Source organism: Lissotriton helveticus, chromosome 1_1, assembly GCF_964261635.1.
Source record: "Lissotriton helveticus chromosome 1_1, aLisHel1.1, whole genome shotgun sequence".
Taxonomy (NCBI): domain Eukaryota; kingdom Metazoa; phylum Chordata; class Amphibia; order Caudata; family Salamandridae; genus Lissotriton; species Lissotriton helveticus.
Window position 1 is genome coordinate 821,413,648 of NC_136057.1, and position 15,071 is coordinate 821,428,718.

Below are 15,071 nucleotides of genomic sequence, written 5' to 3' on the forward strand. Positions count from 1 at the left end.
TTTCACCTTCCTTCCACCAGCTGATATCCACTAACTCAAGTTCACATTCTGTCATTTTTCATTTTTCCTCTATCATTCGATCTTTCCCATTCCAGTCATCTATTCATCCATCCGTCCACTCATCCACTTTGCAATCCATCCACTCTGCCATTCATCCATCAATCCACCCACTCGGCCATCCATCCATCTATCCATCCACTCGACCATCCATCCATTTTACCGTCCATCCACACTGCCATTCATACATCAATCCATCCAGTCTGATATCCATCCATTTACCCATTATGCCATTCATCAATCCACTCTGCCATCCATCCATTATGCTGTCAATACATTCACCCTGACCTCCACTCTACCATCCATCCATTCATCCACTCTGCTATCCATCCATCTTCCATCCATCCATCCAATCACCCTTACACTCAGCCAATCATCTATCAGTTCACCGACTCTACAATCCAACAATCTACTCCACCATCCATCCTTTGTTGTTCATACATTCACTCTGTCTTTATTTTGCCATCCATCCATCCACTCTGCCATTCATCCATCAACCCACCCACTCCGTTATCTATCCTTTCACCCACTCAGTCATCCAGCGATCCACTCTGCCACCCATCAATCCATTCTGACAAGCGCCCTTTCTACCATACATATATTTCCTCTGCCCTCCACTCTGCCATCTACTCATCCATCCATCCTTCCATCCACCCACTCATCAACTTTGCCATCCAGTTACTCTGACAATCATCCACCCATCCACTCTACCATCCGTCCATTCAATTATGGATTCATGCACTCTGCCGTCAATCTATTATGCATCTTTCCACTTTGACATCCATCAACTCACTCTGCCATCCATTTACTCATCTTTTCACCAAATCATTCATCTCTTTACTCTGACATCCTTTCGCCTGTCTAACCATCCATCCATTCATTTATCCTTTTACTTTGCTATCCTTTCACCTGTCCGTCCACTATCCATCCTTTTACCTGCCCGTCCACTATCCATCCATACCTTACTCTGTCAATGTTCTACCTGTCCATCCACCGATTAATCTATCCTTTTATTCTGCCATCCTTTCACTTATTTTTACACCTATCAATTTACTCAGTAATCCATCCCTTTACTCTGCCATCCTTTCACCAGTCCACCCACCTAGCCATTCACTCACTCATACATCCGTCCACCAATCCCTTTACTTTGTTTTATATCCTACGGTTTACATGTATATGTACATCAGCCTAGGTCCTCCTAGCTGCTCAGCCAGAGAGAGAGATGGTAATGAAATGTTGGTGTGCATGTGATGCGTGGAAAGCCTGGATGACTGTGTGGATGAGTGGGGAGAGTTCAAGATGGGCTGAGCAGCTAGGCAGGCTGCTCCTGGTGGGGCTGGCGTAGGAGATATGGGAGCTGGGTTAAGAGCTGTTACATAGCTGATCCTTATTTGATACCACTTGACATGGATTAATAAAGAAGACTTTAAGAACCTACAACATGGCTACCAGTGTCTTCATGTACAAAGCACAACACTTTGCCATTCTTTACCCTGTCCATGCACATATTTTTCACCCATCCTTTAACTAATTCACCCCATACTCATCCATACACCCACTCATCCATCCATACTTCCTTCTCTTCATCTCCCCTTCCTATATTCCTTCTCTCTGTATCTGTTCTAGTGATCCTGCTGTCGTTTTACCATGGTCCTGCTTGTCCTTCTATTGACTCTGTATTCCAGCCTTCATTAGTTTTTTCTGCCAAATTCCAGACAAAAGAGGGCCCTTAAGAATCCCACCCTTGCTGTAGCTTCTAAAGTGGGGGTTCACGACATCCCTGTGGGAGTCCAGGAAGGGAAAGGAGGGCACCACAGTCACTGGCTAGATGGAAGACACCATAATGTGTTTGTTACTAGGGAAATTAAACTCTATTTATTGCTTCTGGTCAGAAGAGTCTGTATATACATAAAATGCATATCGTTTACTCATTTAATCCATGGTCATTTACACATGCATGAACTGGAAAATGTCTCAAAAAAGCAGGTATAGCTACAAAGAGATCACTCTGCATCCTTCTTTGTTACAGGATGTTGTGTGGAGGGAACATGGCTATGCATCAGGGCAAAAGAGGAAAAGATGGAAGGCAGAACAGCGAGTGTACTGTGACCATGTATCTGTATAAAAGGAGGTGGAAATTAAAGGGGTGGGGTCTGTGGAGGGTGGGCCATTAGCTCATCGCTTTGATGAGGCATGGATTGAGATGCGGGGTCAGGGAGAGGGGATGGGACTTTTTGCCAAGAACTGACCGTGGATCCTCACACCTCCACCCAAAACCAAAGCTTCTGCAGCTGCTGCTAATGTCCTGGGAAGTTTGGGGGGAACAAAACATGAAAATACGGTATGCCCAGTCTCCAAACTTTAGCTGGAAACCTTCCCTTCCGCGCTCATGATACCTAGTACCAGGCGGTAGCAGCTCCTCACCAGGAGTCCCTATGAGCATAGTTGATATTGTGTGACACACGCAGGGACAATGTGTGTTGTCAGCTCTCACAGCAGCCTCTCTCTCGTCGGCCCCAGTTCCGAGAGCTGCGTTTGGCAGAGAGGAGGGCTGCCTCCTCCAGAGAGGGAGAGTTACTAGGGTTTATGGAGCACGTGTGCAGGTAATCACAGCCAGTAACTGTTGTTTATTCAATGACGCCAAAACGTGATTTTTTAAAATGGCCAGCAATGCCCCCCACGGGTTATAGAGCTCATGGCCAGCTCCCCAGTGGGAGGGGATCGCAATGGATTCCTGCGCCATTCCATGACCCTCTCTAAAGTCACCCGTGAGGTGCAGGTAAAAAAAAGTCTGCCACCTCCTGGGTCCAACCAATTCAATATATCTCTTCAGGTTTCTGTACGCATGCACATATTTCTATAACAAGAAGCATGCACATGAGCAAAGGAACACCAGCATCTGCACCTGTGCACACCTACATGCAAATATGAAAACGACTTTTCTGAACTGGCTGTGCAACTTTTTCATTAAAATGAAAATGCATCTCCTACAGTGGAAGCAGCAACATCTTCTGTTTGTTCTGGGATGTATTTTCAATAATGCAAACCTAAAGCTATGCGTCCTTTAGAACTAAAGCACACAAATATACACAAACACAAGATTATTCAACATCACGGGAGTAGCTATAAAATTAAAATGGCCCCAATTTTGAAATACATTGCTGATGCCACCAAGCAAGCAGAGCAAGTGAGACAAAACTTCCCTAGAATAGCTTCCTTATCTCTTCCATCTCAATATCTATCCATTCATTCTTTCACCCTTCCATCCACCTGCTTATATCCACTATATAAATTATTTAAAGTTTACATTTTATAATCCATCATTCTTTCCTTCTTCATTCAATGTTTTCTATTTCATCCATCCATCCATCCATCCATACACTAATTGCAGTCTGCCATCCATCCACTCTGCCATTCATCCATCACTCCAGCCACTCTGCCATCCCTTAATTCATCCACTGTGCCATCCATCGATCCACTTTGCCATCCATCCATCCAGTCATCCACCCATTCCTCCATGTGTCTGTTTTGACTCTTTAGTTGTGTTATGCTCTATTATACTTTTCGTGTTATGTTACCTTATGTATGTTCAGGTATTATTTACTTTTGATATGTCGACAAATGGTGACATCTATCCAGCCAAAGGCTGCATGCCTTTAAAGTCCACATGACAAGCAACCAAATAGTACTGTTGAAGGTGACAAAAAAAGACTGTCCCAGCTTTTCAACTAATTAAGACACGATTCAGCCCAAACCAGTAACAGAGACTATGGGTAAGTATGGTATTCTGTATTCAGTGTTTATGTCCTAGTGGGTATTTTTCAATATTTTCCACATTTCCCTTCCATCCACCCATCCACTCTGCGAACCATCCATCCATCCACTCTGCATCCATCTAGCCATTAATCATTTACTCTCAACCATCCACTCTGCCATTCATCCATCAATCCACCCACTCTGTCATTAATCCATCAATCCACTCTGCTATCCATCCATCCTTTAAGCCATCCAAACATTCATCAACATCCATTTATCCATCCACTCTGTCATTTATCCACACATCCATTCTGTCACCCATCCACTCTGCCATCCATCTACCCTGCTATCCATCTATCATCTATCCATCCACTTTGCCATCAATCAATCCACTCTGCCATAATTCATCCATCTTTTCACCCACTCATCCATTCCTTTACTCTACCATTCATTCATCTGTCTGGTCACCTACCCATACATTCCTTTTTTTCTTCCATTAATTCACCTGTCTGGCCACATATCCATCCATTCATCCCTTTACTCTGCCATTGTTCTACCTGTCCACCTACCTATCCATACATCATCTAATTCTGCCATCCTTTCACACGTCCATCCACCTATCCGTCCACTCACTCATCAATCCACCCATCCCTTACTCTGTCATTCTTTCACCTGTCCATTCAGCTATCATTCACTCATCGTTTCATCCACTCATTCACCCACATTCTCATTCATCCACCACTCTTCCATCCATTTATTTATTTATTTTATAGAGCGTGGCATATGACTGAAGGTGTCTTGGCACTAACGCCTGCAGAGCGGAGAACAACCATAATTAAGCTAGCATACAACTATATGGAACGTTGGGAAAGTTATGTTTTAATCTGCAAATTTATTGGATTTCTCAAATGCTCAGGAAGTATGTTCCAAAATGTACAGGTTGCATGGACAAAGCATCTACAACCCTATGAGGCTGTGTAGATTCTCTGAACCCTAACAGTTCTGGAGGTAGCAGAGCACAGGCATCTTCCAGGGACATAACATAAGAATTTGTTCTTAAATTAGTAGTCTGGACCAAAGACATGGAAAGCCTTATGTGTGGTACACAATGCGTTAAAGGATACTCCCTTCTTTAAAGGGAGCCAATAAAGCTAATCCAAGGCCTTGGGAACTGAATCCCAATTATAGACTTTTTTATAAGCCTGGCAGCTGCATTTTTTGCACTCTTTGCAATCTCTTAATAGAGCTTTGTTGCATGCCCATGTGCAGGGCATTGCAATAGTCTAATAAAGATAAGACCAGGGAGATGAACATGTTTTCTGCAGTCCTGGTAGTATAAAAGGCAGACTATTCTTTAGTGTACCTAACTGATAAAAACAAGTGGCTGTTAGTTTGTTAGTTTCTTCTGAAAAAATACGTTTAGAATTGAAAATTATACCAAGATTCCTCACCTTGGAGACTGGAGTAGGAAGAGATCCTAATTTCTGTTGCCACCGTGTGTCACTCCAGAAAGAAGTATCCCGCCTGAAAAAGAGTACTTTGGTTTTATCCGAATTGAGCCTAATGGAATGGTTGCTCATCTAGCTGACCACTGCTCACATACAGTTGCTAAACCTTTCACCACCTCCTCAATGTTACTCTTATTAGACACAACGATTTGCATTTTATCAGAGTAGGAGATGGTTGAAAAACAAAAGGATCTTAGGAGTCTTGCAAGAGGTGCTATATAAATGTTAAATGAATTAAGACTAAGTGACGATCCAAGTGGGACGCTGCATGGTAAAACAAAAGGATGGGAGACAAACTTTCTAAACATGACCGATTGCTCTCTTTCCGAGAGAAACTAGTGCAGGAGATCATGGACTAGTCTACTAATTCCAGTAATATTGCATGGCTCACAGTTTCAAAGGCTGTGGATAGGTCTAATAGTTTTTTAGTTTGTTTACTTTATTCGGTTTCATTAGAAGAAAACCATAAAAGTATATTCATCTCAAACGGTACATTTTCCAAAAAATACATACATTATTTGTTAAAATCACAGTAAATTATTTACAAAGTAAAATTTGGATTCAGAGATTTCCGAATTAAAAGCATATAACAGAGATTTAAAGTGCATCAGATCTTAAGTTATAAATTAGTTCTGAGTCGAATACAAAATTTTAAAAACGTAGCGATATTTAAAGCTAGAAGATCAGACTCCAAAAGTTGTATAACCATGAAAGCGGGTCGACATTGGCATAAGCCCAGACTTTTTAGAATTGGTACGAGCCATCGCTTTCTAGGTTCGGTGTAGAATTTACAGAAAAGAGTTAGGTGTAAAAGCGATTGAGAGGATATTCCATCACAGGGACAATGGCATAACAACTTTGACCAGTCATTAACGGTTGGAAAAGTGAGAAATCGGTGGAAGATATTAAGTCTGAATCGGGTCAGTAAAAATCTGTCATAGCTAGATAATTTCCAAGTTAAATATGGCTGGATCACCAAAGATGTTTGGATTAACAAGGAATGCTGGACAGAGGTTTTTTTGACTTCAGCCAACAAACGAAGACCTGCTAGATGCATTAGACATTGATCTTTTAGCAAATTCCTTGGAATCTGTACCATTTCAAGGGGGTTGTGGTAATATTTCTCCAGGCCAAGATCATATAGAAACTTCCTAACATATTGCAGCCACTCAATCTTTTTTTGCGTTTTCAAGTATAACGCAGTCTGTTACAACAGATTGAGTAAACGCTAACTTATTTGACGTCCAGAGACGGTGCCATAAAAGAATTGGCTGTATCTTTATGATATCAGAAATGTAGGACACGCCTAATTCTAAATGGCAACTGAATGTGGACGTACTTTGTGGGACTGCAAGTAATAATCTTAAAAAGTTATTTTCCACTTTTTGTAGAGATTCTGCTTGTACGTATCCCCACACCCCCGCCCCATAGATGGCAATACTAACACATTTAGCCTGGTAGATACGTATCATCTCCTCCGGGGGTCGTTTGCCTAATCTCTGTGTGAAAGTTACTAGGGCCATTGTAGATTTTAAAAACAGCAATTTTCAAGCCTCTATAGCTCTTCTCCAGGTAACCTTTTCATCGATTACAACTCCTAGGTAGGGGTATCTGGGAGTATGCTCCACCCTAGAGTTATTTAAATAGACGTCTCTCCCTTCCGAAGTCATGATAAAGGTTTTTTTGGTGTTAATTTTTAGATCTAAGTTTGACATAAATACGTTATATCGATTTAGTGAACGTTGTAGTTCAAGGGGAGTACGGGCAATAATCACCCGTCATCCGCGTATAGGAGAGCGGGGATTGGACGATTCTGGACTAGGGGTAGGTCCTGGCACCCTTCCAACATGGCTAGTTCCAGGCCATTTTTGTAAAGGATAAAAAGGAAGGGGGCCAGGACACAGCCCTGTCTTACTCCCCGCTCAACCCTAAAGGGTGCGGTTAATTGACCCCCCCAAGCCAAATCTCACTCTGGCAGTCGCGTTGGAATAGATTTCACGCAGATAATTAACCAACAGAGGATCAACACCCATTTTTGTTAAAATATCCCAGAGTTTTGTGTGACCAACGCAATCAAACGCTGTGGTAAGATCTACAGAGGCCATGTGTAATCTTCCACCCTTCGCATCCACATATTTACTCCTAAGTAGCGTCAGGTTAAGGACCTGCTCGATGGTACCAAGGCCTTCCCTAAATCCGTACTGGAGGTCAGATATGATGTTATTTTCTTCCGTCCAGTACTGAAGGCGTTCTAATAAAATACGGCGACAACTTTTCCCAAAGAGTCCAGTAATGAAATAGGGCGATAGCACGATGGACTATTGCGATCGCCCTTTTTAAAAACCGGAACCAGAATGGATTCTGACCAAGAATTCAAAAGACCAACTTTTCCCATTGCTTCCAGTAACCTGAGCAATATTGGGGCCCATAGATCCATTTTAAATTTGTAGAGATCGACAGGTACCCCGTCAGGGCCTGGGGCCTTGCCCCCTTTGCTGGTATTTAGGGCATGCTCAACTTCAGCTAGAGTAACATCTAGGTCCAGTGAGATGGGAGGAGGCCTTGCACTATTACTACTAGTACCTAGATTACACTGGAGTAGGTTTGTATCCTCTGTTAACCCAAAAATCTGGGAGAAATAGACTATCCAAGCCCATTCATCAATCGTGACTTCTATTTTACTGGTCTCCCATGGGCCAGAGAGAAATGGAGTGTTTATGTCTTCCCAGAAAGCTGCACTATCATTGATTACACAACTATTGTGTAAGGCTACCCATAGTTCCTATTTTAGTTCCAACTTTCTTTGTCGTAGGACCTTGTTGTATGTTTTCCTAAGTTGGATGACCTCTGTCCTGTCTCTATTGTTTTTTTAAAGAGCAGTTTTAAGGTTAGAGCAGGCTTTTGTACAAGATTAATTAAACCAGCCAACCCTATTTTTTCTTTTTCCTTTGGGTATGATGGTTAGGGCTTCTTTAACAGAGTTGGTTACTACCTTAAAGTTGTCAAGAATCTCCTGCGGGGTTGAGCAATCAAGAGCTAATTGCAAACATGGAGTTTCTGACAACCTTTTCAGTTATCTTTGCTGGATCTGAGTGGGTCCATTTTATGGAGTAACCATTCAATCTGTTCATAGTCAGACTTTCCTCCTCATAAAGCATCGTCAGACTATCCCTACCTCGTGCCAACTGTGCGGCAAAGGTAATAGAAATCGGGAAGTGATCGCTGAATACGCAATCATGAGTTTTAAAATTTGTTATGAGGGGTGAAGCCCTAGTTGCCAGAAGAATAAAATCTATACAACTAAAGGCTCCTCTACCATTGAAAGTTGGACTTAAGGGAACAATGGGAGATATCAATTCATTTGCGAAGGTCAGTTGAAGGAGCAAAATTGACTTGTTCAAACACGCACCAATACAGGAGTGAGAAAAATGAGTGATATTATTTTCCTGCTCGTCTAAGACACCACATGTTATATTATCATTTCTTTCACAAAGGGATAAATTGTAGTCACCACCCCAAACAATGATAGAAATTTTCCCGTGATGGTTATTATTAAAGTCTAGTAGGAAATAGCGAATTTCCTTCAGCGTCACTATTAGCTGGGATTGTTGTAAGTTATTATAGAAATTGACTAGCACAAGGAGATCCAGTTTATCAGTGTCTATTGAGATTATTTGATAATTCTCCTAGTTTTTTAAGGTGCTAATTTCTCTCGCCTGTATTAGGTTTGAGATATAAACCACTAGCCCACCTTTTGCGCGCCCTGATGAAGATGAAGTTGCAGGTGAAAAACATTTTTATAACCATTTAGATGGATTGGTAGTACGGCCCATGTCTCTTGTAGACACAAGATGCCATAGGTCCACACAAATGTGAGCCACTCTCCTTAGTTAATCTTAGAGCAGAGGCCAGCAATATTCCAAAATATAATGCTGAGGGGGGCCCCTCTTGGAGAATTAATATCAGGCGGTAAGTCGTGGTCGAGCCTCCAAGTTCCTTTAGACTCGTACTACCAGTTAAGGAAGCCAAATCTAAGACTGAGTCATTTATTATTGGGGCACTCTGGGAAAGTAATCTATTGCCGTGATTAGCTACGGGAGTTTCATGCTCCTGTTCGGATCGGACCAAACTAGGGTTAGAAGAGAGAGTCAGAGGATTTGCTGCACGATCTGCTACCAAAGGTGGAATACAAACAGGAGTGATTGATCCATCCCTACTATTTCGCTTAGATATATGGGGAACAGACCCGGATGCACAAATTGGTTGTCAGTCCTCCTCCTCTAAAAGTGATAGCAGCTCAAATCTGTTGGAGGTTATAACAGAGCCATTTGCTTTTGCACTAGACTTGGGGACAGGTTTATTAAAGAAGCCAAGAGGAAGGGACACAATTGCTGTTGGTAGTGCGGGAATTTCCTCTTTGTGGGTTAAAAGAGAGCAAACCATTCTGGGTGTCCTAAAGTTTATAACGATGCAATCGCGCTGTATGTATTTGAGGAAGGACCCACCAACCCCACTTTTCGGTCCATCAGAATTTGGTTTATATGCTGAGGGTTGAAGTGCTTATACTTCATCAGCCAGTCCACTACTTTATTATGAAGGGAGAACCAAGATTCGGTCTGTCCCTGTTTTAAAGGTGGAACCCCGGTAGAATCAACACATAGGGACAGGATGCGGGTGGCAAATTTAGGTTATCTGTGTTGGGATGAGCAATAGAATTAGTGGACTTAAAGTTATTATTATCCTGCCCTTGATTTCGCCTATTCTCCACCCTGGCAGTAACCTTTAATGTGCGATCCCCTGCTACGGAATTTTTTAGAGTTTCTAAGTGCGGTTCCTTTAAGGAGCCAGACTTGAGCTCTTGTGTGGATTGCCTACAGGCACCCTTTTGCGATAAGGAAGAATTCATACTAATCAGGGTCTTTTTTTAGATTTCCAGTCGAGCACTAATTGAGGCCATATCCTCCTTCAGTTGTTCTAACTTATTCTCAATACAGGCAAATCTTTCATCAAGGAGTGCAGTCATCCGGGTTGTCATATCTCTAAGCTTTACTTCTAAGATGTCTTTTATGAGATCTTCCATATGAACCCTCAGGCCTTGTAGGATGTTTTTAGAATTTATGATAGGTGCACCTAACTGCGATTCAGGGTAACTCGGAGCTTCCTCTGTTTGGGTTTGTATTGAAGCTGTACCCAAAGGACTAGGATCGTGGCAATCTTTTTCCCTTCCATCATTGCCCTGCTTATCTCCCTTCTGTTTCGTTCTTGCTGCCCGCCCTTTCGTTTTTGTTTTTTTTCTTCTGAGTTTGGGCCCATTTCCCTCCGGGGGTGGTGTTATCAATCTGCCTCTCCTGAGTATTAGGGGGTAGAGATTGGATAATCAGGGGGGAGGGAGAAGGTGTTCGGGCGATGTTTATCTTTGGGGTTAGTGATCTAGTAAGTTCTTCCTCCCTAGTCAGCGGAAACTGTAGGGGGTCAAGTGAGAGCCTACGCTCAGTTAATTGAATCTCATGATTGACAAGGGATTCCGCTATCACCCAAAAAAGAAAAAGCTTCCTAAGTGCCCACAGTACTCTTTCGTTTCTCCATCAATTTTAATTCTTATGATAGGAAATCATGGTTAATAAGGGGTAAGTAGGCAGACGTAGGAGCAGTGAGAATAAGTAACTACTATTGTCAGAACAAAAAGAAAAGAAAGACGAAATAGCTCTTAAACAATGGAGCTCGTGCTAAGGGGGACTACGTTGAGAAGTCCGTACCACCAATGGTCTTACCAGTCCTCAAAATATTACAGCTCGAGGTGAACAGCCAAGGGACAGGGCCCCTGTCTGCACAGACGGGCCCGCCCTTGGCCTGGGCTTCGCCCAGCGCGGGCCCGCGCGCGTCCCGTGAAGCGGGGACCGCGATCCGTTATATGGTGCGTGGAGGCGGGGCTAGGAGACACAGGTGAGCAGCGTGGATGTCCTCCTGGACCTTGAAGTCCGTTTCCTAACAGCACAGGCACCCCAGCAAATGTCCGCGGCTAGGGGCTGCGAGCCGTTATATGGCACGTGGAGGCGGGGCTAGGAGACACAGGTGAGCAGCGTGGATGTCCTCCTGGACCTTGGAGTCCATTTCCTAACAGCACAAGCACCCCAGCAAATTTCCGCGGCTACGATAGGTCTAATAAAATCACTGCAGCCTGGCAGGTGACACAGGAGCTACAGAACTCTTTTACTTTGGCAGACATGCTGGGCCAATAGAAATGGTTGACAAGTCTATTCCAGGTCTTGGTCTGATCCAAGTGTCCTGGCAAGAGAATTTCATTGTGGAACCATGTTTATTTTATGTTGAATCAATCTGTCTTGATTACAGTTTGTGATATTTAATGACGGCAAGGCCTGAATAATATGTGCGGCAATATAGTGATCTTGCACAAATTGATGTACGCAGCTAAACTAGACAGCTTGTAATACAAGATTTGCACAAGGTCAAGGACACTGCTTGCAACATGCATTAGCTCACTAGCCCAGCAACAGACACTGCTACCATACCATATATAGATGGGACAAAGTGTCTGCCTCCTATTGGTTACTGCATTTCTTATGCTGGAAAATCCCCCCTGCCCCAATCACTGGACACCATGACCCTGCACCATTCTGGTGGCATGCACTATTAGCTTCTTCTGATGGGTTCAGAATCAAATAATTATGTAATCTGTACTTTCTGATGATAAACATGTGATGAATTTGTTCATAATTCCGAAGAAATTCTAATGCATGTGTGCTTTTATTGCACATGTACCAAAGTGCTTTGTTGTGGTTTACAGAAATAAAAGTCTGAGCTAAATGTCTGCAACTTTAACACTAGGTTACCAAGCCTGTTGTCCCTGTGCACACATATAGTACATTATCATGCATGTATGCTCAGATGGAGTGTGTGTCTAATTTCATGTAGGTTTGTAAATCATGGCTCAAAGTGAGGACAAGTTCTCTATACCCATGGGAAACCACCGCTCTCCTGGTTGACCCTGGTTTGGGGTCCCTTTTCTCAGTATAGAGAACACCATCCTCCCAGTAGACCCTGTGTAATCCACTTACATCACCTTGCTCTTGCCTAGAGGCAGTCTGCCTCAGGTCATCGAGAGTCGGACACTCTCTTTGTCCCTGACACAACTCCTCCCTGAAGGGTCTAACAGCTACTTGCAATTCTGCAAAGTTAGACAAATCTTGCATGGGTGAAAGCCCTTCTCAGAGACCAGACCCTCCCCCCTCAGGGTTAGATGTCTCCTGTACCTCTGGAGCTCTTTGGGCTGGTTCACCAGATCTTATGCCCTTTATCTTGCTCTTGGAGACGTGGCCCATTGTTCCAGGTTGCAAGTGTCAAGCACATCCCTGATGTACAGCCTGTGACCTAGTCACAGTATATACCCAGTCAGAGAGGTCCAGCATTTGGGCATGGACCTTCATTTCTACACCTGATCATTCATAAGCTTCAAGATAATTTTCCAGTAGACACTCTACTGGGAAGGCAGGAGACACAACTACAATCTAAGGGCCTGTTACATCTCCTCATTCCAAGCTAACCATTGCCATGGGATGGAGCTTGGCCCTGCTGTCTGCATAAGTTACCTCATGGAATACACCAGGTGGGATCTGTCCTGGAGAAATCAATATGTCTAGGACCATGGTCATACTGGCACCTGTATCTCTCAGAGACTCAACCTCAACACCATTAATTTTAGGCATCTGCCTGTACTTCTCCATGTTTGGAGGTAAGACAGCCAGGTCTGCAACTTCCACCCCATCAATGGAGACTAAGGCTACCTCTGTGTATCTCTTCCCCATCTCTGTGCCAACTTCCACCCACACCTACACTAAGTAAGTAAATCTTTATTGGATGATTACCTAAAATCATTTACAAAGAACAATCTATATTGCAACGCAAAAGCATCAATCAAATATAAAACTAGATAGTTAAAACCTATATGTTAGTCATTTATAACATCTGATCAAGACTATATTAAAACCATGATTTCTGAAGGCCAAACAAAACTGGCAGCTTATGTGTATGCAAAATAAAACATAGATCAAGATTTATTATAACATAAATACCAGAAAAATATTAAAAGCTCAACTTTTGAAGCTCAAACAAGATTAGCAGTATCAGCCTACAGGAGGTAGCACATAAACCCTGTAGAGACTAGGGCGAACATCTGTAACATACAACAATGCCTCTAATGGTGTTAGGTAAAGGTCAATTTCAAGCAGCTCATTTAGTTGCTGGGAGCGGAAGGAGAAACCAGGGAGACAATAGAAAAATTTGACAACATAAGATTGAGTTTAGTAAATACATATATTTGTCATATTTAACTTCATATATTCAAATATATGTAAGGGTTGTAGTGCGCTACATTAAACGACATGTAACCTGTGGGATACTGTGCACAAGTGCTCGTGAAAATGGTGACAGCGCAAGTGGCAGTGAGGAAGTATGTACAGCAACAGGAGGGGGCACAACAAAAAAACACAAATGATGGTAAGATTTACAGTCGGGATACCCAAACAAAAAAGATGCTAATATATACAAAGAAAATCAAGCTGGGTATCCATAAGGAAATTGCGCTGAGTTTTTCGCTGTAAAAGTTGATGGCGTTTCGGCCTGTTGAAGTATTCAGGCCATCATCAGGACCAGGTTACTCCTGTTTCTATAGCAGTGCTGTAGGTAAAAATATACACACTCAATGGTGGACCAGGTGGGGTCAGAAAGAAGAAGGGATAAGGAATTCAGAAATGAGAGTTGTGGATGAGCCTAAGAGGGAAGGTGAGGACAGATTTCGAATGTGGCATACAGATCAACGAATGAAGATTACGAGTCACTAGGCTCAGAAAAAGGGATGTTTTCTACGAAGAGCGATGCCCTAAAGGGCTCCCAGATAAATCACGCCGATTTACGTGACGTATCATGACTGAATTCCAACAACAATGTCTCTAAAGGTGTTGACTAACACCCTTAGAGACATTGTTGTATGTTACAAACAAAGATTAGCAGCATTAGGATGTGCAAGGGCCAAGTATTATGGGAGCAACAGATAGCTCAAAAAATTGTGTTATGTGGCCAAGCATTTTAAGGCGTGACTGGGCATGCATAAAGCTGTGATGTGCATCGGCGTGCAGTTTTAAGCCATAGACACGCATGCATAGGGCTGTAAAGTGCTTAGGCATGCATCGACTATTTGCAGTAGATGATTCCAGTATTGCGTTGTGGCACTCGGTGTTTTGCATCATAACCAGGCATATGTGAGGCTCTAAGATATGCGTACGTATGTTGACAAAGAGCAGAGTAGTGCTGGAACATCCAAGGTGCCTTAAATGCAGAGTGTGTGCGTGCAACCATAAGCTTACACAATCCTAAAGTGCCGGATTTGTGCAAAAATATATGTGGTGCCAAGTCAAATACAGGGCCCTTCCCAAAACAACTTACAATAAGGTGCTGAATCCTAAGGTACAGGAAAAATGTGTAAATCTGTATGACAAATGTTTTTGCAAGAGACCCCACCAGAGGGATTATGCAGGAGGTGAACAAGGCACAGAATGTAAAGTCAGACCAGGCACAGGTCCCTTGAGGTGCAAGCTTCAGGGGCACGAATGTGCGCTTCAAGGTACTGGTGCATGAGGTACATGTGCGAAGACATTCAGTGCCAATTCATATAAAGTATCCCCAGGAAAGTGTTTCTACAAAAGTTGGATGATCAGCAATGTGTGCTTTACTGAC